We start from the raw sequence: 25,367 nt of genomic DNA, 5'->3' as shown, positions 1-25,367 counted from the left end.
CAAAATGTATGTTAGATACAGAAAAGCCTAAAATATGAACATCTCTTCCCGTTCACTATGAGTCAGTTTGCTACTAAAACAAGGGTACTTAGCAGAGGTAAGAGTAAGTCACTCATACAGGCCTTGATACAGACTACAGAAAACACAATATTGACTTTCCTAGTTTACTTACTACTCTACATTTAAGAGTGAGTCAAAAGGGCAACAAATGTGCGTATATGCACTGCTCTGATGTCTTGTTTTGTGTGCACTTCACTTTCAAATAGCCTGCACTTTTCTAAGTGTAGTTTCTTGTTGAGTTTCTGTTGTCAAGAGATACGAGCAGTTGCAGTTGAAGAGAGGGTTCTTTAAGGGAAAAACTTGAGAAATCGCTTATCTTTGGGGAGAAGTTATGAGTTTCAAAAGGAGTATTTACATCGGTGTCATGTCTTCAAGGCATGACCATGGTAATGTGGGTAAATCTCAGCTATGAGTGACCAAATTCTACAGACAAGTGTTATTGTTGGAAATGGTCTATTAAGTGCAGGCAGCTTTAGATGCCTTTTAGATATTATTTAGACAGAAGTCACAATCTACCCTTAGAATTAATTTGAGGAAGAAAATTTAATGATGTGACTTTTCATTTTCCCATTAGGACTTGAGGAAAATGTAGAGTATGTAATAGCTGAACACAACTTCGTCTGGATCATAGCTCCTCTGGGACTCTGCCCTGTGCTTCTGAAATCAACTGGAGCATTGCTGCATGTGTACCTTCACATGGACACAGCCATTCCAGTGTGAATCTTAGCAGCCTGAGTATAAGTTTGGTGATTTTAACAGTCTGTGATCTCTCTCTTTTTGCTCTAATTTCCTTATCACACCTTGTAAAGGAAAAACAAGGATAAAGTGTCCTTGCAAAATAAAATTTAGGAAGAACAAAGTCCCTACAAAACAAGATAAAGAAAAATCTGAGAAGATTTTAAGTCACAAGGATCCGGTTAAACAAACTTATCTTGCAAGTATATGGCAGGAGATGCTAGCTTAGCACCTATGTGTAAATCTTGTTTGCTGGGCAGAACAAAGAGTGATAGACTTTACAGGATACAAAGATAGTTGTAGTTGGGCAAAGTAACAAACTCTGAGTCCAGTTTACAGGAGCATGTATAAACAAAGGAAATGAAGGGAGGGTACCTACTTGGGGGATGCGCTGTGATAGGCGAACAGAGAAGAATGTGAACCCCGAGTACTTCAGTCATTGGGGAAGGGGGTAAAGGCTCACTGGTGTGGAGGTACAAGGATAAAAGAGGGACTGTGTCCCCCAATACTTTGAAGCACCCCACAGAGGTATGCCCCTGTGGATTCTCCCTTTATTTGAGTAAAGAAAGCTGGACTCCCTCTGTCTCTTTTCAGAGTAAAGATGGTTGAGCAAGCTTATTGGAGCAGAAATTTTCCTAACACCTTGTAATCACTAGAAAAGAGAACTAAAAAAACTAAAAGAAAACTGCCTTTTCTTTTAGTTTCTCTGGGTTTCTTCTCAGTACTCAAAATTAAGCTCCCTTTGCTTGCTCTTGTTGCTGTCCCTGGACACTATGCTTTTGAAAAGGTAGCAGTACAACAGATGTTACAAGAGGCATCAGGATAGCTTGAATTTCCCTTTGATTAATCTTATGCACCTGGTCCATTTTTCAGGAGAAAAAAAAGCCTCTTTAACATCGCCTTCAACATTTAGTATTTAGCAAACTGCGTCTAAGGTTCTTTGTGTTTTTCTTACTGTTCTATCAACTCTTTCAGCAATTTAACTTTCTTATGTTTCTGGATAGACTTTCTTTTCCTCTACTTGTCTTTCCTGAATAATGTGTCTTCTTTATTGATATTCTTGTCATGTGAGTTATTCCATTATATCTGTTAATCCAATTAACCTGTATTTTGGTTACCAGTACTTCCAGTTCTTTCCGTTTCCCAAACTACTCGCATGGATATGCAGACATCAGCAAATCAGCCCTCCTTTTTCCTTTTCTGTCTCTTCTATAACCTTGTTGTCACTACCCACATTCCCTTCCCAAGGGTTAGGCTTTTTTCCAGGTCACCCTGTTCTCCCTGGTTACAGTAACCACTTCAACAGTCAGTTATATGCACATAACCCTATCCAGGCAACCTCTTCTCTGAACTATGCTGTAAACTTTTTTGTCTGATAGTTGTTTCCATTCATATGCATTGTTGGGAGAGACTGAAGAGTCTGAGAAGGAAAACTGGATTGAGGAATGAATGAGCCCGCAAGCTGAAGGAAAATAATAGGGATGTTTGGTGGGGAATGTTAGAACTCAAAACAGTCTGCATGCTGCTTTAGGGAATCATAGTTCAGTGTTAACTGGTGTTTGTGATTATTTGTTAGTGTTGCTGTGAACCATTACCACCATTGAGTATGTCTGCTAGTAGGTCTAGGAGATTTTATAGTCTGTCTTGCACCTAAATTATTGCGAGTGACAGAGAACCCCTTCAAACGGGGCATTTGCTAGAAGACTAGCGCTAATGACATGGGTGGTCTGGGGATTGCTAAAGTGACTTTGACTCATTTTAATTTTCCCTTTTATGTCTACCTGTGTGGCCTTACAGGAAGGAGAATAATGAGGGAAGCACTCGTTAAATGTGGAAAAGGGGTCTAGTTACTCATTTTCAGGTGTGTCAGCATGTGTAGATCCTATATGGAAAAGTTGATGTATAAATGAAGGGAAAAATATGGTAAATGTGAAAGTTTGAAATTCTGCAAGTCTTGCACCTGCTTTGTAGTGTGCCATGTGACAGGCAAAGAGGAAAATTGGCAGAATGGTGCCAATAAAACAGCTGAGACCTAAAATAGCAGTGAGAATTTTTATGTATCAACAATCCCTGTACCACAGGAGTTTGCTAACTACCAGGGGTTACGAAAGCTAAAAGGAGAGGATTTTTGAAGAGGGTTTTCTGTGTTTTTAATATGTGAATGACCTTCCTTACTCTAGTAGAGAAGCTCTTGACAATACTGCTTGCATTCTTTTTCAGGTATTTTGGTTTGGAAGCACCAGTGCTTCATTTTCTCTGTTGCAAAATAATGTGCAAAAATTGTGGAAAAGCAGTTTGTCCAAGATCATGGAAGCAGGTTTCTGTAGGTGTCAGAAGTTCCTGACGCTGACCAGCTGAGCCACCGCCCTGTTGCTATCTGTTGCTCTCCCATGCCCTGTCTGTCCAGGATAGTCATGGGGTTGGCTCACTTTAGTCCCATTGATCACTCATAATTCATTGTATGCTGCCTAATTCAGATTTCTCTGAAGCTGCAAATGTCACCCACTTGCTTCTGTGTCTGTGGCAGGCATGCTGGGCCCTCTGAATGCTGCTGGAGTAAAGATACAAGATTCTTGGGCACATATTCACTGTATGTGTTTCTGTGAGTGCTTTCCTCACTTTGTGTGAAGGATCAGTCATGACTATCACATTTAGTATTAGAGGGAAGTTAGTTCACAATTTGCAAGTCATGGCTAGTAATAACAGAGAATAGCTTCTCCCAAATAATGCACATCCTTGTGCACGTGCAAACGTTTTCACATGTTTCACATAGATCTGTTTCACTGCAACAATATTAACCTACCTACATTTTACGAGTCCACCTGCACTATCTATTGTTTTTAAAGCTCCTCTTTACCACAGTGGTGCAGAATCAGGCACCTTCAGCAGAGAGAGACACTGGCTATGGCTATGGCTATGATTATTTCTTCGTGGAAATGCACCAGCAGGTAACACAATAAGCGAACACATGGTAGGAACATTGTTTGGTCCACAAAAGAGATCCTGAATGACATTAAACAAATGGCCCAAAGTAGCTTTAGAAAGGGTTTCATGCATCTTGGGCTGTTAGCTGTTTTATGTTTCCTGTCTGGAATGAAGAGAGAGACAGGGCAAAGGAGTTGGGGCCTTGTTTATGCTCATGTGTTTATTGTATCAGAGACATTTAAGTGGGAGGATATGACAGGTTTTCAAGGGGACAAGGTATGACTCAAATCCAGGTGCAGCTTGTTTTCCATGAAATGCATCACTTGCCTGTTAGACATACATTTACCAGCAGCCAAAACAAATCTTGGCAAAGTTGGCATTCTTCTTACTGTAAATGAACAGCATCTCAGCTTGTTATTGTTATTTTACAAATACAACAGATGTTGCTGATTTCTGCTTGATAACCTGCTGTTTAAGGGGAGTCATTTAACTTACAGATAAGTAGGCTGCTGAACCAAATTCATCCCAGGTGTAAATGCAACTCTTTCTTTGGTTCCTAAACTACAAATACTTATCCCTAAATCTTACTTACTAGAATTGGACAGGTTTTACTGTATTCGTCCTAAAATAATGGATTTTGAGGTGTGTTTTCTTCAAGGAGTTGAGCTTTTTTCTTTGCATTTTTTTTAAGTTCCAATAATTCTAGTGACTTCTAGTTGCACTTGCTGAGGTTTAAATGATATAGTAAGTACATTAAAACATAAATCTAAATTTCATATTCTTTGAAAAGTAGACATTGTACTGTGGACACGCCAGAAACCTAGGTCACAAATGGGAATTCAACCTGTTAATTCTTCTGTTCTATGCAAGGTGAAAGAAAACACATCAGTGCAGGAGGAATTAACTTGGATCATAAATATGTTTTAGAAATCCACATCCTTTGAGAGATTAAATTCACGTGGTCTGTTTAAGTTCAAGCACTCAAGCTATTTCAGTGTTTTTGCACTTAAACTAATGAATAACTGTAAACCTTAAGTGAAGTTTTGGAGGGAAAGAACAATAACGCAATACTCCACTAATTTTTCTGGGGAGTGGATTTTGAATCCACGGGAACGGTATTTTCAGGTAACCTGCCAGCATTGAGTGCTACATGTAGGATAGCAGATAAGATCTGCTACAGAGTTTAAAGATATTTGAATGCTCCCAACTTTTTTGCATGCTTCCAAAGAGAGAAATACCACAGACCTGAGGTTATGGATGTCTGTGTGTTGGGTTTGGTTGGAGGGAACAAATTTGTCCAGTCACCCCACTGCACTGAATCATTATTTCCAGAAATGTTACCTCCTGAGTCAGTCAGTTAGTAATTTGGGGGTATCCACAAGCCTGTGCCTGTAGGTGGGTATGTAAGTACCCACTCACACCTAGTGTAAATACCACTGGCCTTTGTATGAACTGCTGTGCAGTAATCCTTTAGGAGCTTAGGAGTTGATATTGCTTCAGCGGGCCTTTAGTTATGCTAAAAACTGGCCCCCAGTTGTTCTCATCCATGAATGGAGAGAGTTTCACTAACTTGCAGTTTCATAATCAGAGTTATAATAATGGTTTTACAATTATTTCACATTTCTTTGCCAACATAATTCATCAAAATGTCATGCATATTGTAGCACCATATAAAATGGCTGGCTGTTGTATATTTTTGAAGCTGTGTTACTTCTCAGAAGAAATTACAGCATAAAGGATGTGTCTTTCAGTGTGGCTTTGTAAATGAGGAAGATATGCTGCCACTCCTGCTGCTGGTTGCCACATCCGTTTTATTGCTGCATGTGTTTTAAAACACATACCATAGATGAGGGAGTTTGGGTTTGTTTGTTTTTAAGTGTTATTTATTACTGCATACTCCAGCTGGTATGGTATTTAATGCTAATGAATCATACAATGGTTTGAGTTGGAAGGGCCTTCTAAGATCATCTAGTTCCAAGCCCCCTGCTATAGGCAGGACACTTCCCTCTAGACCAGGTTGCTCAAAGCCTCATCCAGCCTGGCCTTGAACGCCTCCAGGCAGGGGGCATCCACAGCCTCTGGGCAACCTGTTCCAGTGTCTCACCACCCTCACAGTAAAAAATTTCTTCCTGATATCTGGTTTAAATCTGCCTTCTTTTGGTTTAAATCCATTTCCCTTCATCCTCTTCCTACATGTCCTCATAAAAAGTCCCTCTGCAATCTTTCCTGTAGGACCACTTCAGGTATTGGAAGGACACTACAAGTTCTCCTCAGAGCCTTCTCTTCTCCAGACTGAAGAGCCTCAACTCTCTCAGCCTGTCCTCATAGGGGAGGTGCTCAAGCCCTCCGATCATCTCCTCTGGACCCACTCCAGCAGCTTGATGTTCTTTTTGTGTAGGGGGGCCCCAAGATTGGATGCAGTATTCCAAGTGGGGTCTCATGAGAGCAAAGTAGAGGAAGAGAATCACCACCCTTGACCTGCTGGTCATGGTTCTCTTGATGCAACCCAGGATATAGTTGGCCTTCTGGGCTGCAAGCATACATTGCTGGCTCATGCTGAATCTTTCATTAGCTGACATTCCCAAATCCTTCTCCTCAGGGCTGCTCTCAAGCCATTCTCTGCCTAGCTGGTATTTGTGGTTGAGATTTCCCTGACCCAGGTGCAGGACCTTGCACTTGGCCTTGTTTGACTACATGAGGTTGGCATGGGTCCATCTCTCAAGCCTGTCCAGGCCCCTCTTGATGGCATGTTTTCCTTTTAGCATGTCAACTCTGCCACTCAGCTTGGTGTCATCTGCAAACTTGCTGAGGGTGCACTCAATCCCACTGTCCAGGATGCCTATAAAGATGTTAAATAGCACTGGTTGCAGCACTGATCCCTGAGGAAAACTGTTATTCTCTTGGACATTAAGCCATTGGCCACAACTCTTGCAGAGTGCTATCATCCAGCCAGTTCCTTCCAGCGATAAGGATATCCTTATCCATCCATCACATTTTTCTCCAATTTGATGACCAGGATGTCATGCAGGATAGTGTCAAACACTTTGCAGAAGTCCAGAGAGATGACATCAGTTGCTCTTCCTTTATTCACTGATACTGTAACTCCATCATAAAAGGCCACCAAGTTTGTCAAGTGTGATTTGTCCTTGGTGAAATCATGCTGGTAATCACCAGTTACCCATCTTTATTTTCCATGTGCCTTAGTAGGGCCTTCAGGAGGACCGGTTCCATGATTTTGCCAGGCATAGAGGTGAGACTGACTGGCCTGTAATTCCTTGGATCTTTTTGTCCCTTCTTGAAAATGGAGGTTATTTTTTCCCTTTGCAAGTCAGCAGGAACTTTTCCAGACTGTCATTTCGAATTTTACAGATAGCTTCTTGGCAACTTCATCCATCAGTTTCCCCAGAATCTGTGGATGAATTTCATCAGGTCCAGCATAGTGCCTTTTCTCACGGGTTCCTGTATCATTTCAGAGAAGAAGTTATTGTCAACATATTGCTGTATTCTCTTTGATTACTGGTGCCCAGCCTGTAGTACTTCCAACAGATATCAGGGTGACCGAAGTCTCCTATGAAGACCATCTTTTGTGAACATGAATCTGCTCTTATCTGTTTCAGAGGGCCTCATCCACTTGGCCTTCCTGTCCAGGCAGCCTGTAGCAGACTATGATGCCTGCTTCCTCTTCCTGCCCTTTAACCCTAACCCATAAGCTCCTCTGTCAGCTCCATGGATCCCAGCTGGTCATGGATGTAGAGGGCAGCACCCTCTCCCCTTCTCCCCTGCCTGTCTTTCCTGAAGAGTTTATATCCTACATTCTAGTCTTGAAAGACATCCCACCATGTCCCAGCAATGCCAGTGACACCATAGCAATGCCAATGATATCATAGCCCTCTAAACAGGTGCGCATCTGTAACTCTTCTTATTTGTTGCCCATGCTCCATGCATTAGTGTGCAAGCATTTGAGTTGGCCTCTCACTGAGGCTGATTTATCAATTGAAGTTGCCTTATCCTGCACTTCATGTGCCATCTTCCCAGATTGTGATTCAGCTCCAGGGGCAGGACATCCATTGCCTTCATCACCCTTGAAGTGGGATAGAAGATGTCCTCTTTACCCCCAAGTTATTATTTGGTACCTAGGACTCTCAGAAAAAGCCTCTTCTGTACCTTTATTATAGTTGTTTATTGCTCTGGAAGCTGCCTTTGTGAGACTTGAGATTTTTGCATGAACCCAGTGTCCGAGTTGCAAAATAGGCCTCCGTGAGACATACTGCGCAGATGGCAAACAATAGCCCTCTCCTGCCAGGCAGGAAATCCATTTGTCATTGTTTCATCATCAGTCCCCATTGTGTTGCCTTCAGACAGACCCATTTATCAAGACAAGTTCCAAAGTGCTGGTGTTTAGCAAGGATACTACACAAACCCTATCTGTTCAAACTCAAGTCCTCCCACTGTGGTTTCTATTATTGCTCCTTATTTCTATTACAAGGATGTCTAGAAAGACCATCTGAGGTCAACAGCCTGTTCGTAGGGGATGTTTAGTTTTGATCCGTGAGTGAACTGTTCAGAATCTGAAACCTTTTTCCTGACAGCCTCTACAGTCTCAGTGAGAATGAATGGCTTTTTTTTTAGTCAGCTGTAGTAAGAAGTGAGCTTGCATGCACCACTCTCTATGTGTTACCCACCACACCTGCCAAATACTCATACTGAGAGGACCCCATCTTGATGGATCTTGGAACCTTTGTGGAAATGTCAAGACAAAGGTGTGGAAAAGAGCAAAAAGACATCCAGGGATTCAGAAACTGAAATTTGAATTCTTCTTCCAGTGGATTACTCACTTATTAAAGCTTTCTTTCAAAACTGGATTCTTCAGTGTTGGTATACTGAGATCTGCAGAAATATACATGCTTTGAAGGAACTTCTCTGGTCATGTAGACAACCTGCAAAGCACAGAGCATAAGATTGGGTCCTGTGACTCCTATAGACAAGGAAAGCAGTACTCAGAATCAGGTGGCTGTGTCACTAGACCCAGGATTGATGCAAAGTGTCCTAGTATGTCGGGAGGACTGATGGGTACTGCAGTGTGTGTGCCATCATCCCAAGGAATCTGCTCATTGGCTAGGGGCAGGGCTGTGCACTGAGCTCTGGGCCAGAATGGTTCTGTCTAGATGAACCCGACACAAGTCTTTGGATTTGCAAGCCTCATTTGTTTAGATTTGTTGCATTATCAGCCAGATTTGCTATTCATAAGGTAGCAGTAAGTATTTACCTGCCATGGGAAGGCTCAAAAAGAGACTAGGAACTGGCTGGAAAAAGTGTCCTTGAGACAGCAACAGCAACCACAGAAGCAAGATGAGGTATTAGAAAAATATTATGTAAGAAATCTAAAGGCATTCAATTTGGGGTAACCTGAAGTCATGAGAATGCAGCTGGAAGGGTGGCTGTGGAGTTCATCCATAAAGCCAAAATGTGCTGGAGTGGGAGGGTTTATGTAGAGACTGAAGCAAGCATCAGTCCAAGACTGGGAGTTATCTAGAAACACTGGTGTGGGAACACTGTCAGAGGCACTGAATTAAGGGGTTTCTGGCCAGGGTGTTTAGTGAGGGAGGGTTCATAACAGTAAGCAAGCGGATGCTGCTAATCAGAACAATATGGAGGAGGGAAGTATCCTTCATAGTGGTGGGTTTTTCTTTTTCCTTTCTTTTCCTCTCTCCTCTCCCTCCTAGAATGTATTTTGTCTTCGGTATGGGGGCCTGTGGATGTAGCTTGGTGAACTGAAAGCAGCAAAGATAGGCTGCGTTACAAAAGCTGAGGGTATAGCACATATAGACCTAATTATGCAATCTACAAATAAAAGAAGAGCTCTGTGTACCCGAGAAATCACAGAAAGGTTTAGTGTTTCACCAGGAAGCTGACAGCACCGCAGTGGACCACAATTAAGACTTTAAAATATGTAACAGCATTTTTATGACATCAAAGTCCTGTTGCCACACAAAGCAATGTTTATGAAAAGATCCTGCTCTTCACCCTACAATCATGATGTACATATTGGCAATAAGGAAGTCAGCAATAGCTATTTACTGCTCTCCTGCAGCTGTGGACTTATAACTTAGGTCCTTAATTAAGTAGAAGCAGGGCTAACCACGAAGCACACCACAGTGCCTTAAAATGGCTTTCATACTGCGGAAATCTGGTGTTTGGTTACTCCAAAGAGTGGGTTTTTTCCCCTTGAAAACTATATTTGCACATTCAGAAATAATTATCTGAAGATTTGAAAAAAATGCTGTCTTGATGCACCATGAGATCTAAAGAGCTTTTCATGGAAAGCACTTACAAAAAAATATCCCACTCTATATGGGAGATATTGACACCAGCCCCAATTTTGTCATCAATTGTGAGCGGTTGTTAGCAAAGAAACTAGTCATGCTGCACAAAAGAGATCACAGCGTGTGTGTAAATCTGCATAACCTAATTGACTATCTTGGGAACGTGATATTCAGCTGCAAAACCCACTTTTCACAAAACAAAAAAGTTAAAAAGGAATGTCGCATCATTATGTTCTTTAAATATTACAGGAACTGCAGTAAGTGCATCTTGGCAGAGACAAGCCTACATCATTAGTTCCTCTCCTGGTTGCTTTCAGGTTTTTTGTTCCACATGGCCTGGCTTGACAGGACAACAAATAGGCTTTTTGCATCTGTGCACATTTATTAGTGGATTTTATCGTTGGACATCAAGGAAATTGAGTCTCATCTAAAGGTTTATGACTGTACACATCTGTGGATTTTATTATCCTGCTTTCAAACAAACAAACAACGGCAGCAGAAAATTATTTTTGGAAAGTACCATTTAAGATTTAATAATCATTTGATGTTCAGAGAGGTCCTTGGCTGCTTGTCCAAATGTTTGCTGAACATTTGATGAGTGCTTTGGTGATTAGTAGAGGTACGTGTGTAGGAGGCTGAGGGGAGATAGTCAGACTTGCTTCTTCCTTGCATGAGAAGGTGATTTGTATAATTATACCTTTCTCTCTGCTCCCAAGATAGCTAACTTCTTATGGATCATGTTAGAGACAACCTGTCATGGGGAATAACCACTTTACTACATACAGAAATTCTGCTTCTACCTGATGAAACACAAAAGAGTTGCAAAAGGGAACTGGGGAATAATATTGCTCTGTGCTTCTCTTGCTCTTTAAGTAAGATTTCAACTTTAAGTAAGATTTCAACACATTCTAACTCTGCTGTTGGGCTATAGAGGGGCTGAAATCCAGCAAGGTAAAACAAGGCCCAAACTGTCTGCATGCTGTACTCATTTAAATTCCTGATGAAAGCAGGGGTTGAAAGGATTTGTTCAATATTTCCTCATAATCAAAGTCCTGCACAGCTCCTATGACAGGAACTTCACACCTGATTATAGTCTGAGCTGTCTGTCATATTAAAAAAATAAATAAATAAAATCTTGGAAGCAAGACCTGGGTGTAAAATAAGAGGGTATACGCTTGATATTTCAAAGGGCCTTAAACAATAATTCTGAGTGAATTGCTGTCTATTCTTAATGCTGTGTTTATTCAGAAACCTAAAGATGACAGCTTATATCCAGTGTTCTTAAATGTACTGCTAATAATAATTTGATATTCAAACATTCTAGTGTGTTTCATTGGAAAAGGATTCTTCCAGGTGAAAATTGAGATTGTAAGTTAGTGGAGCCTGTTCTGATTAACTGTGCGTTGTTTGTGAGTATTTTAACAGTTAACATGAAGGAGGATTGGAAGCTGATTTTCAACTTAATTATTTTTAGACTAGGAAAATGGATGAGAGAGGACTTTTGCCTAAGAGTAGATCCTTACTATCTATCTTACACAATAGATGATACATCATCAAAACAGCTTCAACCTACTTTTTTTCAGCTTGCAAGTGTTTCAGCTGAGATTCTCTTCTTCAACTGAGAGACTGAGCAGTACAAAAATCCTGAGAAAATGGTCATTGTTTTGTAGTGAAGAGGCAAGATTCTCAGGTCACCTTACAGACTGATTTTTACTCTCCTGTGTGCTAATGTATTTGCTTTGAGACAGATTTTCATACACCAGACCATGGAGAAAGGTCCTGGAGAAAGTGGAGAAGGAATGATCGTTCACTGGCATTTCCCATGCAAAATGGCAAATGAAACGCAAGGGCAATGGGTTCAAGTCAAGCTGAAGGAAATGGCTCTTTGCACAACAAAATACACTGAAATGTGACACAACAAAATGCATTGACCTGTGACGCATTGTTGACGTAAATTCATATGGATTCAGAAAGTCACTGGACAAATTAAAGAAGAAAATTACACTGAAGTCTGGTAAATGCAATGGGTGACACTTCTGAACAGTGATTTGTGTGTGTGCGCGCATGTAAGGAGAACATGAGGAGAACATTCCATGGAAGCATTACAACAGAAAGCAGCATGTCACTCACATTTTCACTGGAAATCTTTTTTTATTTGGCTACCTTAAGACAGGCTGGTGGGTTTACATGGTTTGTCCCCAAAGAGGAGACTTTGCTTCCTACCTGCTGTGATCACGATGGTCTATTCTGAGCCCCACTTCAGGACATATGCCATGTTCAGTCTCACTCCTATGTGACCACTAGAAGTCTGGAGCATGGCCAGGGCCTCCATACAGACCTCCCAAGTCCATGTGCTGTAGCCTGACCTCAAGATCAGATTGCATTGTCATTGCTCTGTTTAAATGGGTTTGTCTGCATAAAAGGAGAGCTGCATGAAGGACTAAAATAATAATCGTCTTAAAGACATTTAGCCATTGATTTCTCTGTGGGGCCCTGCAGGAAGCCCTAAGAGCAAGTCCACAGGATGGAGAATTGAACAGTTATTTATGCATTTTGGTGTGTTGTTGCAGCCAGCTATTCGACAGTTATGTAAAAGCAAAGTTCAGAGAAACAGTTTCTTGCTGGGAAGAATAAATGTATGTTTTTTCTATACCACACAGAGCAAGTGAAACTGCTGCTGAGGTGAAGAAAGCCTGTGGCAGTTCTTCTGCTCAGTCATTTGTAAACCTTTGAATGAGTTCCCAATGTGAATTGTTACTCCATTCTGCAGTGGGCTACTTCTTGGCCAGCTCAAAGAAGCCCCAGAAAATATTGCACCCATATGCGCTCCTTTTTTTTTTTTTTTTTTTAACATTCTCATTAACTTTATAAAACCCACAAATTTAGACCATCTGTCCTATAAATGTTTCTAAACTACACCAAGATGAAAAAGCTGTTCTAGTTTTTTGATATAAGCGGTCAGCAAACCAAACACAAAACCAGAGCAAAGCAAATATTTTCTTGTCATACATGCTTCCCAACCGTGACGGATGAACTGTTATTTTTGATATGTATTTGGATCCCACTTTTGGAGAGAAATGCCTCCTGGATATGTGCACTTAACACCAGACCAGTTTGATATGAGGAATTCTTGTTGGGGAGGGGGAAACAGGGGGAAAGTTGCCCCACATACTGCCTATGAACTGTTTCTTCAATTACATGTCTTCCAACTGCCCTGTTGACTGCTATAACAAAGCCATCTCAGGCATGGATTGTGTCAGCCCAGTCTCAGGTAAGGTGTTCACACTTCCTTCAACCCACCTCTCTTGGTTGTTAATCCAGGAAATTTATTGTCCCCACATGAGACTCCAAGGTGTGGTTGGAGCATGATAATGAAGAGAAACTGTTTGCAGGACTTGGCTCATAGGTGGGATTAAGACCATGTCCTTGTTCACAGGCAAACTCAACAGCAACCCACGTGTTGAGAAAACCTTCAATAAAGTGAGTGGTAGAATGTGGAAATCTCACTTGAGATCCCTTTTCCTGGCGTTACCATGGACACAACAAATACCCAGCTTAAATTCTTCAGGAATTGGAAGGCACTGTTTAAATTGTACACTCTGCTTTGGAATTTACAGCTAAATGGAAAAAGAGAAATCTGTTCTGACTGTGTCCAACTGCCTTTTTAAATTCCTCTGCTTTTGATACATTACTGCTTTGGAGGCCAGATCTTCAACCAAATCCTGGGTCAAGAACACCTTGTTTTGTAGGATACACTCTGAGTTTATATATTCTTCCCTATTTTCTTTAGGTATATTATAGCACTTACTATGCAATTTCTACAGGTTTTTTACAATGGCCTGTCATTATGTAATTGGGAACTGAGGAACTGTGAATGGACCAATTTAAGAGTGGCTGTGGGTGCTCAATGGAGCACCATAGTGAATTCTCCTGTCATTTTCCTGAAGGAAGAAGGCTTTGCCAACGATGTGGGATTAATTGTTGTATGTGCAAGCAGTGCTAGGGTTTGGAGTTTTTTGTTTTGTTTTGTTTTTGCCATTGAATTCAGCCTGCATACATTCAACCACTGTCAGTGGCAGTATCTACAGCTGATGCAGTCCTCTGGCTTCTGTTTATCATTACTAGGGGGTTACAGATACTTCCTGAGCACAATTCATCTGACCTGTTTTAATCGTATACTTTTGAGGTGAAATGTGACTTCAAAGAGTGTATTTTTCTTTGCTATATTTGTAGGAGCAGTTGAGACAAAAGGCTTGTAGATGTGTATGTTTGAGCTGAGGAAAGCATCCTAAATGTTAGTAAATTGTACTACCATCTATTTTTGCCCATGAAGCTGTGGTGCAAAAAATGAAGTCCTGGTCAAAACAAGATAAAAGCTGAGCTGTGATCACCACTGCCATCACTTCCTGACTCTTTTGTGGTATTTGAGGTTTCTCCATCTGTGCTTGCCCAGCACAAGACTGATTCCAAAATAATACTTTTCTTTTGATTTTCTACCTTCCATTGTGCATTCCTTCAGGCCCTGCCTGCTGGTTACCCTAGATGGCAGCTGGGCTGAGGAGGCACTGGAATCCTAAGGTAGGCTGAGCACCCAGTCCTCTTGTGCTGGCAATGGCTGCCCAATAGCTGAGACAAAGATGGGGATGACAACTGGGCAGGTAAGCTCTGGCAGAAATGCAGGGGCCTGTCAGTGCTCACCAGCAGGCTGCTGCAAGCACAATGTCATTTTCAGTTGGTTTCTTCCATCCTCTTCTCAGTACTATGATAGCTGAGCCTTTTAAGCCAGGTCAGTGCTCTACCTGGCTCTCTCAAAAGGACATGGCAAGCTTTGTAAAGCAGGCAGTAGTATTCCTCTTCGTAGAGCTTCGCTTCTTCCTTCCTAGTTTTGGATCTTGTCAACTGTGTCAGTTGAAATGTGTGTTGAACAAAGCGACTACTCCAAGGAATGGCAGATTTCATGAAATAGATGTATTCTCTATGGTGTTGAGACAAACTGGTAAATGATTTTGGCTCACAAGTACTGTGTGGATGGAAGAGATTTTGCAACCGTGTCAGTGCCTCAGTATTATGTATTTTTAGAAATTTGAAACATCTAAGCTAGTTTTACCTGAACAGAACTCTTAGTGATTAATTTGTGTAATCAAATTTTAAACATGAAAAGGAACTTGACTGAAAAAAAACATATAAGTCAGAGTACAGACTACCTCCTTTGGGCCAAAAAAAGTAAAGTCCCATTCAACCTGGCCTTGTGTGCCTCCAGAAATGGAAAATCTGCAGCTTTCTTTGTTGCGTTCTGCATTTTGGTTTTGCTGTGGAACAGGCAGTGCATCAAGGCATGATGTGGACTGTATGAAATGTCCTGTCTCCTACAGGTCACTCCAGGATGGGCAGCTGTCTTTGTATTGGCGCTAAGAGGATTTCTATTTACAGCTTGGTGGAAGCTTTTCATAGGTCTTCTGATTCCTACATTCTTCTGTGTATATCCACTGTGTTGTAGAAACCATAGCTGAATTATCAGCCTAAGACTGTAGACTCTACGTATAAGTCATCAACTTTTAACTAACATACCAGTGTATGAAAACTTTACACACACATATGCTCACATACTGGACAAAGATCTGAATTCACTGTTGAATAGCCTTACTAATCTGCCAGACTCTGCACCCCATCAGTAGCTCTTGATAAATCAGCTTTTTAAAAGAAAAATTTTTGGAACACCCCTTAAGAAACGAAAGCACAGGATTGAAAAGAAACATTTTAGAACTAAGAGAAAAAGCACACAAAGAAACCATTTTGCAAAAGATTTGGAGAAATCATTAACTCTGCTCCTTCCCCTGCTGAAAAAAGTTGAAATACAAATTGTCAGTGTTCTCTTCAAAGGTTTGCAAAAGTTCAGCATGTGACAGGCCAACCAGTGTAATTTTTTCTGTTCATTCATTTACAAAAATAAACAGGAAATTTTGCATTTTCATTCCATCCAGCAAAGTCCCATTACAGACCTTAATTATATTACAGAGGTTTTCCCCCCGTATGCAACAAAAGCACACAGGCACATACGTTGTTCTATCAGCTGAAACAAGTGTCCGAACTTGAAGTTGGGTCACTTCTACCAGCAAGATCATCAATCAGTTTATTTTAGCCAGAGTTTTCAGAAACAATGTGTTTCTGTCCAGGTGGACAGCTATGCTATTGCTCTTCCTGCACGCACGATGTGTGCCACAAGCTTTCTCTATGGGCTTATGGAAGAGGCCAGGGAGGGAGGAGGAGCATAGGTGTAGTGTACTCTGGCTGATTATGGAATAGCTTAGGAATGTGGGACACACCAGCAAAGCACTTGGGTTGGTTGTCAGTGATGTCAGCTAATACCTTTGCCAGTAATGCCTGATGACTGCTTGCTGTATTTCTAATAGGTTGACATATTTCTAGCAAGTTGCATTTCATTTTTAACAGTGCATTTTTTTAAACAAGTTGAAAACAATTTTTGTTTGCAGTGGGAGAAATGACCTTCTTTGAAATGACTCTGAAAGCTGTAGTAGACTAGTCCTTCTGCATCGGAAAAGTGTGTGTGTGAAGGATTTGTTTTGAGAACTCCATCCAGCTGTTGCCCTTGTTGCCCTCTTCTTTGCATTCATACACCTGCAACAGAGTCACTTAATTGTATGTCCCCATGACCAAACGCTGATGTCTGTATTCTACAGACGCCTACTTTTGCACCTCCACCTACTTGTACTTTATAGTGAGGATACTCACAACCCCCTCTATTGTCTATATCTATTTTACTTTTCTCTTGAACCGGTGATGCCTTTAATTACTGTGGGTGTAGTATTTTAGCTGTTAAGTTTGAAATTTTCTTCCCCATTTCTTTTCTTCTGCTGCAAGAAAGCAGAAGAATGTCTGCATCTGGAATACATACTGTATTTCCTCCCAGTTTGAAAATATAATTGAACTAGTGTGAAAGGTATAATTTTATATAAGGGATATGCATGCTTTATACTTCTGTATGACATATATGCTTACATATCAGTCTACCCAGTTAAATTGTACAAGAATTCAGAGAAGATGCACTACTTTTTCCTTTTATAGTGCTTTATTTCATAGCTGTATTTGATTCCTTTACACACAGATCCGTAGCTGTAGCAAAGCCCTAGAATAGTCAGCAGTGTCTGAGTACAGTTTATTTTCCAATCACAAGCAAATCCAAGTTTGACCTGTAGGTCTTCCTTAGCTGTTACAATTTGCACTAGTGATAGCTGGAGCATAGAGGGATAAGAAGGCATAGCCCTGTACCTAGATCCCCACAAGTGCCAGATATGGAGCCATCAGGCGCCATATACTTGTACAGAATCAAAGACTCTGACAGTAGGAAATACTCCACAAGTACTACAGTGATCAGCAGTTCCTAGTAATTTGCTTGCCTGGACTTGCTGTTCTCTCTCTTTGTGGCTTTTGGTGGGCAAACTGAGATCAGCTATAATTTTTTTAAGTACACTCAAGAGTGCATTACTAAAAGTATTGCTGTGAATAAGGAGAAATAACACAACATTTTCTGCTCAGAGACAAAACAAGAACTCTTTCAACAACACTTCTGACACTAGTCTGTGCAATTGGAGGGCACTGTTCTCAGGTGCCGGATGTATTTCCAGCTACTCCTACCTCTAGAGCACGAGCAGCAGTTCAGCTGCCAAACACAGAAATTGATCCTAAGCTCACTGAAATCAGCAGGAAGCATTTCTGCTAACTTCAGTAAAATTTGAGACAGACTTGTGCTTCAGAAAAGCTGTTTTGTTTTCTTTCCCTCCCCAAAACAAAACAGATGCCTGTTGCCAGCAGCAGTGATAATGTTTGTGCAGAACTGCACGCTCTCCAAGAGGCATGCCATCTGCCAGCTGATCGAGTCTCCAGTGAAGAGGTTCTTCTGCTAAATTAGTTGTATCTGCAGTGCTTCCTTTTTCATGTGAATATGCAGCAAATTAGGTGTTTTCATGTCACAAATCAGAAAAGGATCACCATCTGACTCTGATGTGCTTTTAAGTAGGGAAAATAATTGGTGTGTAAGTTTTCAGTATTGACAGAATATCATCAGTTCACTTTTCACCGAAACTTTGTTACGGTAAGCTAGGTAAGCAGGCACGTAAATATAGTTGTTATGAAACTGTTTCATTAAAACATGAGTCTAGTCATTTTCTGAGTTCAGTGTGACTTTTCAGCTGATGAGAAATCATGGGGAAGTGTTGGAGAATACATCCCAGTAATAAGGTTTCCTGTGCTGAATGTACCACCTGCTATATCCAGTATTCCTCTTGCCTTTGCATGTCAGCAGGTAAAGGAGTCAGGCTGTGATGTGGATGAAGTTCACACAGAGGTTAGTAACATTATAACTAACACTGCTTGGGTGATGAGCAAATCAGCATTCAAATATGCAATGTAGACAGTAAAATGTTCCTGTTAGAATTTCAGGTTGTGGTTAGTTGGGTTTATTTTACTTTTTTTGATGAGGAACAGCTGTGGATTAGCACTGGGTAATCAGAGACAGTAGACAAGCTGGTAAGGTCATTGTGCATTGCTCCTTTGAAATGCTCAAGTTTATGGGGTGTCAGAGCAAGCTGGGGCATGAACTGACTGGGCTGAGTTATAACAATAGCTGGAATCACAAAGGGTCAGATCATCAGCTGGTTGAGATCAGTTCAGTTCTGCAGCGCAGATAAATCCATTTGCTCCAGGTTGATATTTGCCCCCAAAAGCTTTATCCTTATATCTGCCAAACTTCTGTCAGCAGAAGAATTTGATTTGATCTCAGTTGGGTAGATGGCTGTCAGTCCCGTGGTCACCTCAAATGAGAGTTTCTGTAATTGAAAGATTTTGAAAGGAGACCACATTGAGGCATGACCTCCTTTTTAGAAATGAACAAAAGCGGCTGGCTTTGTGCAGGCTGTGCTTTGAAAAAATGATATTTTTTTTTTTTGATTGGAGATGGTTTTTTGAAAAAGAGAATTTCTTTTTAAATTGACATGTGAAAGGTGAGTATTTTTCCTTTCTTTCCCTTTCAGCTCTATGGCTTCAATCGATTTTTCCTGCCCACAGGTGCTTCTTCCTCTTTGGTTTTTTTTTTTTTTTTTAACTATCAAAATTGCAAAAGAATCAATAGGAAAAAAATAGAAGAGAAAAAGGAAAACAAATGACAGAAGGTTAAAATCAAAAAAGCCTTTTTAAGAGGGGTAAAGTAAAAGAATGAACTACAATGATATAACAATACTGATTACATTATTTAATAAATAAGTAATTTTTACAAGCCTATCACTTAAAGTATTTTTTTTCCTACTAGGTCTCCTCCCAGTTTCTTTTCTGCACTGGAAGTGTGAAACTTTGAATATCAATATATGGTCCATTTCACGTTTTTATAAGTTTTTGTGCACTGCCTTCTGTCTTGCCATAACCTCTGAGAGTCAGGGATTTTTCTAGTTACGCCATTCCTTTGAATTCAGTGGGAGCCGTATGCAATACGTTTCTAGACTGATACTGAACATCTCAGCTGAGCAGTTCTGGAGATGAACCATGTTTATTTAGCACTGTTATCTCCTTGTGCCAGATTAGGAACTCAGGTTCACTCCTGCAAGAGGTGCAGCAATACGCCCTATCTGTTCACACAGGGCTTCTATGCTCAGTTGCATTTAGTTTGGTTTGGTTAATAAAATGCTTCAAATGGATTAGAGTAAGTAGGAGACCATTCTCTTCATTTTCCACCTGCATTTGAAATTTGTGTGGATTTGACCCAGTGCATAACAGGAATGTTTGTTTGTTTGTTTGTTAATCTGGAAGTAAATAGGAAGGAAACAAACAGGAAAAAAAAAAAAAGTGCTGTTCTCCAGGGTTGAGTCTTGGGATTGTGCTCTTAAATGTTTTAATCAATGACATAGACAGGGGTATTGAGTGCACCCTCAGCAATTTTACTGATTACAACCAAGCTGAGTGGTGCAGTTGATACAACGAAAAGGATGGATGCCATCCAAAGAGGCCTGGATTGAGGCAAAGAGGCTTGAAAAGTGGGTCCAAAATGAGATTCAGTAAGACCAAGTACAGGCTGTTGCACTTAGGCTGGGGCAATCTCAGATGCAAGAACAGACTGGGAGTATTTGTTGAGAGCAGCCCTGCAGAGAAGGACTTGGAGGTCCTGGTGAACAAAAAGCTGGACATGAGCCAGCAGTGTGTGCTTGCAGCCTGGAAGACCAGCAGTATCAACAGAGTGGGAGCAGCAGGGAGAGGGAGGAGATGAGGCCCCATCTGGAGTGCTGCACACAGCCCTAGGGACCCCAGCTTAGGAATGAAGTCAAGCTTTTGGAGAGAATCCAGAGAAGGGCCATAAAAGATGGTCAGAAAGCTGGAGCATCTCCCTTATGAAGAAAAATTGAGGGAGCTGAGCTTGTTTAGCCTGGAGAAGAGATGGCTCTGGGAAGACCTCACTGTGGCCTTCCAATACTTGACTTCCAAAATATACTTCCAAAACATACTTCCAAAGCTTATAAACAGGAGGGAGACTGACTTTTTATGTGATCTGATAATGATAGGACAAGGGGGAATAGCTTTAAGCTAAAAGAGGACAAATTTAGATGTTGCCCAGAGAAGCTGTGGTTCCCCATCTCTGGAGGCGCTCCAGGCCAGGTTGGATGGACCCTGGGCAGTCAGAACTGGTGGGGGGCAGCCCTGCCTATAGCAGTGGATTGGAACAAGATGATCTTTAATTTCCCTTCCAACCAAAGCCACTCCAGGATCTTCAATATTCCAATCTACTATAACATTACGCTAATGTTAGATTTTGGTGAAGAGATGTAGAGTTCATAGCAAGTCTTAAGTTTTCCTTGGGAGGTGTTGAATTATGGAACAAACATTAAGAACAATTGAGATAACCACATGTTAAGGTTTGAGTTCAATTAAAACACATAAACATTTACAAAATAGTCTCTGGAATGCAGGTGCCATAAAACTCTGTGTTTCTACTTAAATGCTCCCTTGAACTGAAGCCTTGTGAGTTAAAGAAGTTCTCCATGCTATTGTATTAGGTGGCACCATATTCTGTAAACAGATCTCTCTTCTACGCACACTTGCCTTAAGAAAAAAAAGGAATGCTGTAATTATTTTACAGTTGAAGAAGCTGAGTCCCAGAGAGCCTTGTCTGCCTTCTGTAACATCACTGTTGTGATGTTCAGGAAACGTATCAAAAGCTGAGACTGTCATACACCTCTCCAAAATTCCATGCTGATTACAAAAACTGTACAAGTAGCCTTTTCCTTTATTTTTTTTCCCATATATGTGTATTACATGTAAAGAACAGAGGCTATTATTTCACAGATTAGAACAAGGTAGCCATGGGGGTTTATGCATTCTTAAACGTGACGGAAAAAAAGTGGAAGCATTCCAACCGTTGTTACTAAAGCCTTATGATAACATGCAAACTGAATTTTGAGTATTCTCTCTCACAAGTGTATAATTTAAGGTTTTTTTTGTTCTGTTGCAAAACTTGTAGGTTATGCAACTGATATCAGTGGATCTATGCTAACTTATGTCAGCTGGTCTGATATTTTTGTACTGGCAGAAAACATATATAACATTGTTTTTCCCAAAATATTGGCTGAATGTTAGTCATTATTGACTAATACTGGGGTTAGCCAAGTAGGACTAGGATTCCTTTCAGTAGTGGGAACATCGATCAAAAGGGTAAAACAGATTGTATTTTGCTGAAAGAAAAGCTTCTGTTTATTTGTAAGGCATAAACATCCTGCAGGGCTGTTCAGAGTTACAACAGTGTAAATCCATCATAGCTGACTGGAGATGCAAGTCCATTATTTTCCAATGAGTGATATTCACCTGTTTGCTTAAATGATGCCAGGTGGACAGAACCTGCTTTTATAACAAATTTAAACTCCTCGTAAACAGAGCTTTAACTTTCTCTCTTCTTTGATTTCATGCTGTAGCTTTGAGAATGACAGGGACATCTGTGTACATTGTGGTGAGGCATAAGAGCAGGTGAAGGAAAAATCATTTGCCCTTATCCCTGCTGTACTGAACAGATATGCCTGCTCATGTGATCATTGATCATCTGAGGAAGGGAATTAAATTACGCTATTGTTAAAAAGTTAACACTTTCTGTAACATACAACTCAGCGCCTGGCCCTGTTTTGCCAGTAAGCCCCTTTTGCAAACAAATGGCCTCAGCTTCAGTAAGTGTAATCACCCCTGGCTCTTCCAGATAATGCTGGTTTACACCAGCTTCGTTGCATGACACACAAGCTAGTATAGGTTTGGCCATGGCAAAGGAAAGCAGAATGTGAGGCAGATAAGAACCTGGACAGTAGGTAGAAGCTGCAAGATTTTCACAATATGATTGGTGGCAACAGGGGAGAATGGAACAATGAGGGGAGAAAAGGTGCAGAAGGAGTGGCTGGGGTCTGGTGTAATCACAGTAGTTTTTAACATGGGTATTGGTTCAAGTGCTGCCTTCCTGAATTCATCTGAGGATACAGAGTAATGAGAGAAGAAAACAGAGTTTCCTTCCCTGTTCGTAAGCCATTTCAGAGCAGCGTCCGGCTGAAATCTGGAGTCCGTGTTTTGATTTCAGAGCAGGCGAGGCTGCCTCTTGTTCTTTACAGTGCCAAACATTGAGCTCACAGTAAAGCCTTCATCTTTGTTCAGGGCGAAAGGAAATTTCTGTAAAAATAGTAAGACCTGGGAGAAAGAATTGCAGAAATCCTTCCTGCATGTAACAGAAACAGGTCTGGCCATTTCCAAGTCTGCAGGAGCCCGGCAGGATTAAACATTAACCAGAGTCCTGAAAAAAGCAAGCTACTTCAATCTGCCTTAGTACCAAACTTATGAACAGAGGGTTGTGTTTTCAAGGCAAGTGATAACGTTTCTTACAGATGTGCAGAGAGATGGTTACAGTCTTCCGTAGAAAGCGTAGATGCAGCAAGGTTTTGGTTAAGCCATGTTTTACCTGCCTTCCAAGACAGTATTTGCACATCTGACACTTGCTCTCTGTTTGTAAATCAAATGGAAAATGGAAGTACAGTCAGCCTGTCCATGCAAGTGGGCAAAGGTCTTCCACTCATACTCAGAAAAACTCTCCAGCTGTGATCTCCTTCCATGCAGAGTGACTCCAGATGTTGGTAAATATCATGTGGCTGGAGCTGTATTTTTTGGTGCACTCTCATTCCTTTAATCTGCTTTTTTTGCTGAATTCTTAAGTACTGAATGTGCTCTCTTCTGTCGTATCCACATGCTACGAGATATCATGGGGAAAATTTGTTTTGGCATAGAAGACAAACCCTTATCCGAGCAATGTATCCAAACCCTCCTCTGCCATACCTGGTGCCCCTGTGCATTCATGCACCACGGCTGAGATAAATGGGATCTGCCACTGTTGGGAAAATCCAGCAGCTGCTTCTCTAAATCTGCCAGAGTCTGCCACCATTCTCATGGGTACGGGAGGAAAGGGAGACTTTTCTTTGTAATATCCTATAAGCTAAGATGAGCCAGCAAAGGGAGGGTAAGCAGCCAGCCGCTAACCACATCCCTTTACTTAAGCTCATGGTTTTGTTTCAATTTAGGACAGTGCATTTTTGCCAGTTTTAGGATATTCTCATTCAACCCATTCTAGGGGCTGCTAGAAAACACTGTGTTCCACCCATGGTCGGGAGGTGTCATTACCAACTGTAAGTCCTGGGTCAGGAAAACTGGTTTTGCTGCAAACAACTGGTCTGTAATAACGCACACTTGACCTTTTTTAAGTCTTCAGATAAAACTTCTTAGGCATTTTCATTCTTTCTGCTTCTTAGTGGCAAAATATCAGTAACACACTGTACTGTGTCAGAACAGATGATGTTATGGATGATGTGAAGCTGTAAGCAGTGTCTGTGCCAATTTCAGCACAGCCAAGACTTTACCCAGTATGAAGTCACTAGAGTTTGACCCTGACTGATCAAGGCCTGATGGTAATCCATGGAGTGCCACCAAGGACAGTTTCCCAAAGGAAACCATGTGTTTCCCTTTATGTCAACCCAGATGCTATGCTTCATTCCAGGTACAGTGCTGCTGTCACCCCTGTAAGGTGTCCTAAATGTTGAGTCTTGGCAGTCCTTTGTATGGTAGACAGATTTGGCTGGAAGACCATGGATCACTTCTGTTCAGGTTTCTCGTACTTTAGCTTTCCATTATAAATGTCTTACTATAAATTCTTGGCTGACCAAAGAAGTTTGGCTAATCCTAACTTTTGGATACTTATCAAAACCAAAGCTTGAATTTCGTCCACCATGAATCCTAGTCTATTTTTAATGCTGCTGTTTGGAAGCATAATTCCATGTGCTCTTAATAAAATAGTGGAAACAACGTTCATCAGCTTTGTAAACAAACTTTAAAACTATTATTTTTTAGATAGCCAACTTATTTGTAAATCATTTACACCAGATGTTGACCATGACATAAATTTCCACTATTAATGTTTTTTTAATAGCCTTGGACAATTCACAAGTCTGCACTTTAGTTCCCCACCCAAAAAAAAAAAAGCGTGGTAGCTTGTGTGGACATTAGTACTTCAGGAGCAAGTAGTTATTTAAGTAACTAAGAGACAAAATTTGTGCTTAGACCATAGTTAGGAGTACTGGAAATTAGAGGCAGTCTTAGTGGCATGTTTCTTATACTCACAATGTTGTCATGTTCTTAGGACTTGTACCAAAGGAGCATGCATTTATGTATTTGGTATATATTTTGGATAGTGCTACTTGTGATTGTGCTGGAGTAACAGCAGAGACAATAGAGGCAACGGTAGCTGAGGTAAAGGTGGCCTATTTGTGCTTACAGGGTGACTTTTCTAAAAAGAACCTTGAGGTAAACCTACTGCAGTAATTGTAGGCTGTGGCTTTGATTAAACGATAATATTTTCCAGAGTGAGAAAATATTTAGTTTCTAGTTTCTGAGAACGATGTGTGAAGTTATCTGGGGTCCTCAATCCTCAAAAAGTGTTGAGTTGCCAAACTAGTTAGGGGTTACAAGTTTTTTAAGGTACTGGACGCAATTACCTAAGTGGTTGAAGACAACTCTTTGATGTTACCTCAAATGTCAGTTAGGTGAGCAACCATAAGCATTTGTCAGCTTCAGAGTTCCACCATGGGGCTGCTGCCTCTTCTGCAAAATGACTGCTCTGATCTTGTTAGAATTTCTTGTCTGGGCGTTAGCAGAATCCTTTCAATGATGTCTACACCAACAGTAAAGATATGCCCTTGGCTGCATTTCATTTGGGGCAGACACAAAAACAACTGATTTTTCTAACTAGATCAC

At 40.9% G+C, this 25,367-nt stretch overlaps 1 long non-coding RNA gene across 9 annotated transcripts in view; it reads left to right on the top strand.

Annotated features, from left to right (window-relative positions):
• Nucleotides 1-25,367, top strand: part of LOC122157305 — a 302,268-nt gene that overhangs the window by 54,048 nt on the left and 222,853 nt on the right. For 3 of the 9 annotated variants that reach the window (XR_006167852.1, XR_006167848.1, XR_006167835.1), the window contains exon 1: nt 23,013-23,200. The exons of 2 other annotated variants lie outside the window; for them this stretch is intronic. This is a non-coding gene — a long non-coding RNA (uncharacterized LOC122157305). Of the gene's footprint in view, nt 1-23,012; nt 23,201-25,367 lie in introns of those variants that run through there. 4 more of the 9 variants (XR_006167853.1, XR_006167836.1, XR_006167858.1 and 1 more) reach the window with 4 other exon arrangements.

The sequence above is a fragment of the Centrocercus urophasianus genome, unplaced genomic scaffold (assembly GCF_019232065.1).
Source record: "Centrocercus urophasianus isolate 14NV4802_14NV808 unplaced genomic scaffold, USGS_Curo_1.0 seq_10, whole genome shotgun sequence".
Classification (NCBI taxonomy): Eukaryota; Metazoa; Chordata; class Aves; order Galliformes; family Phasianidae; genus Centrocercus; species Centrocercus urophasianus.
The sequence above is the reverse complement of the archived record's forward strand: the minus strand, read 5'-3'. Positions and strand labels throughout refer to the sequence as shown.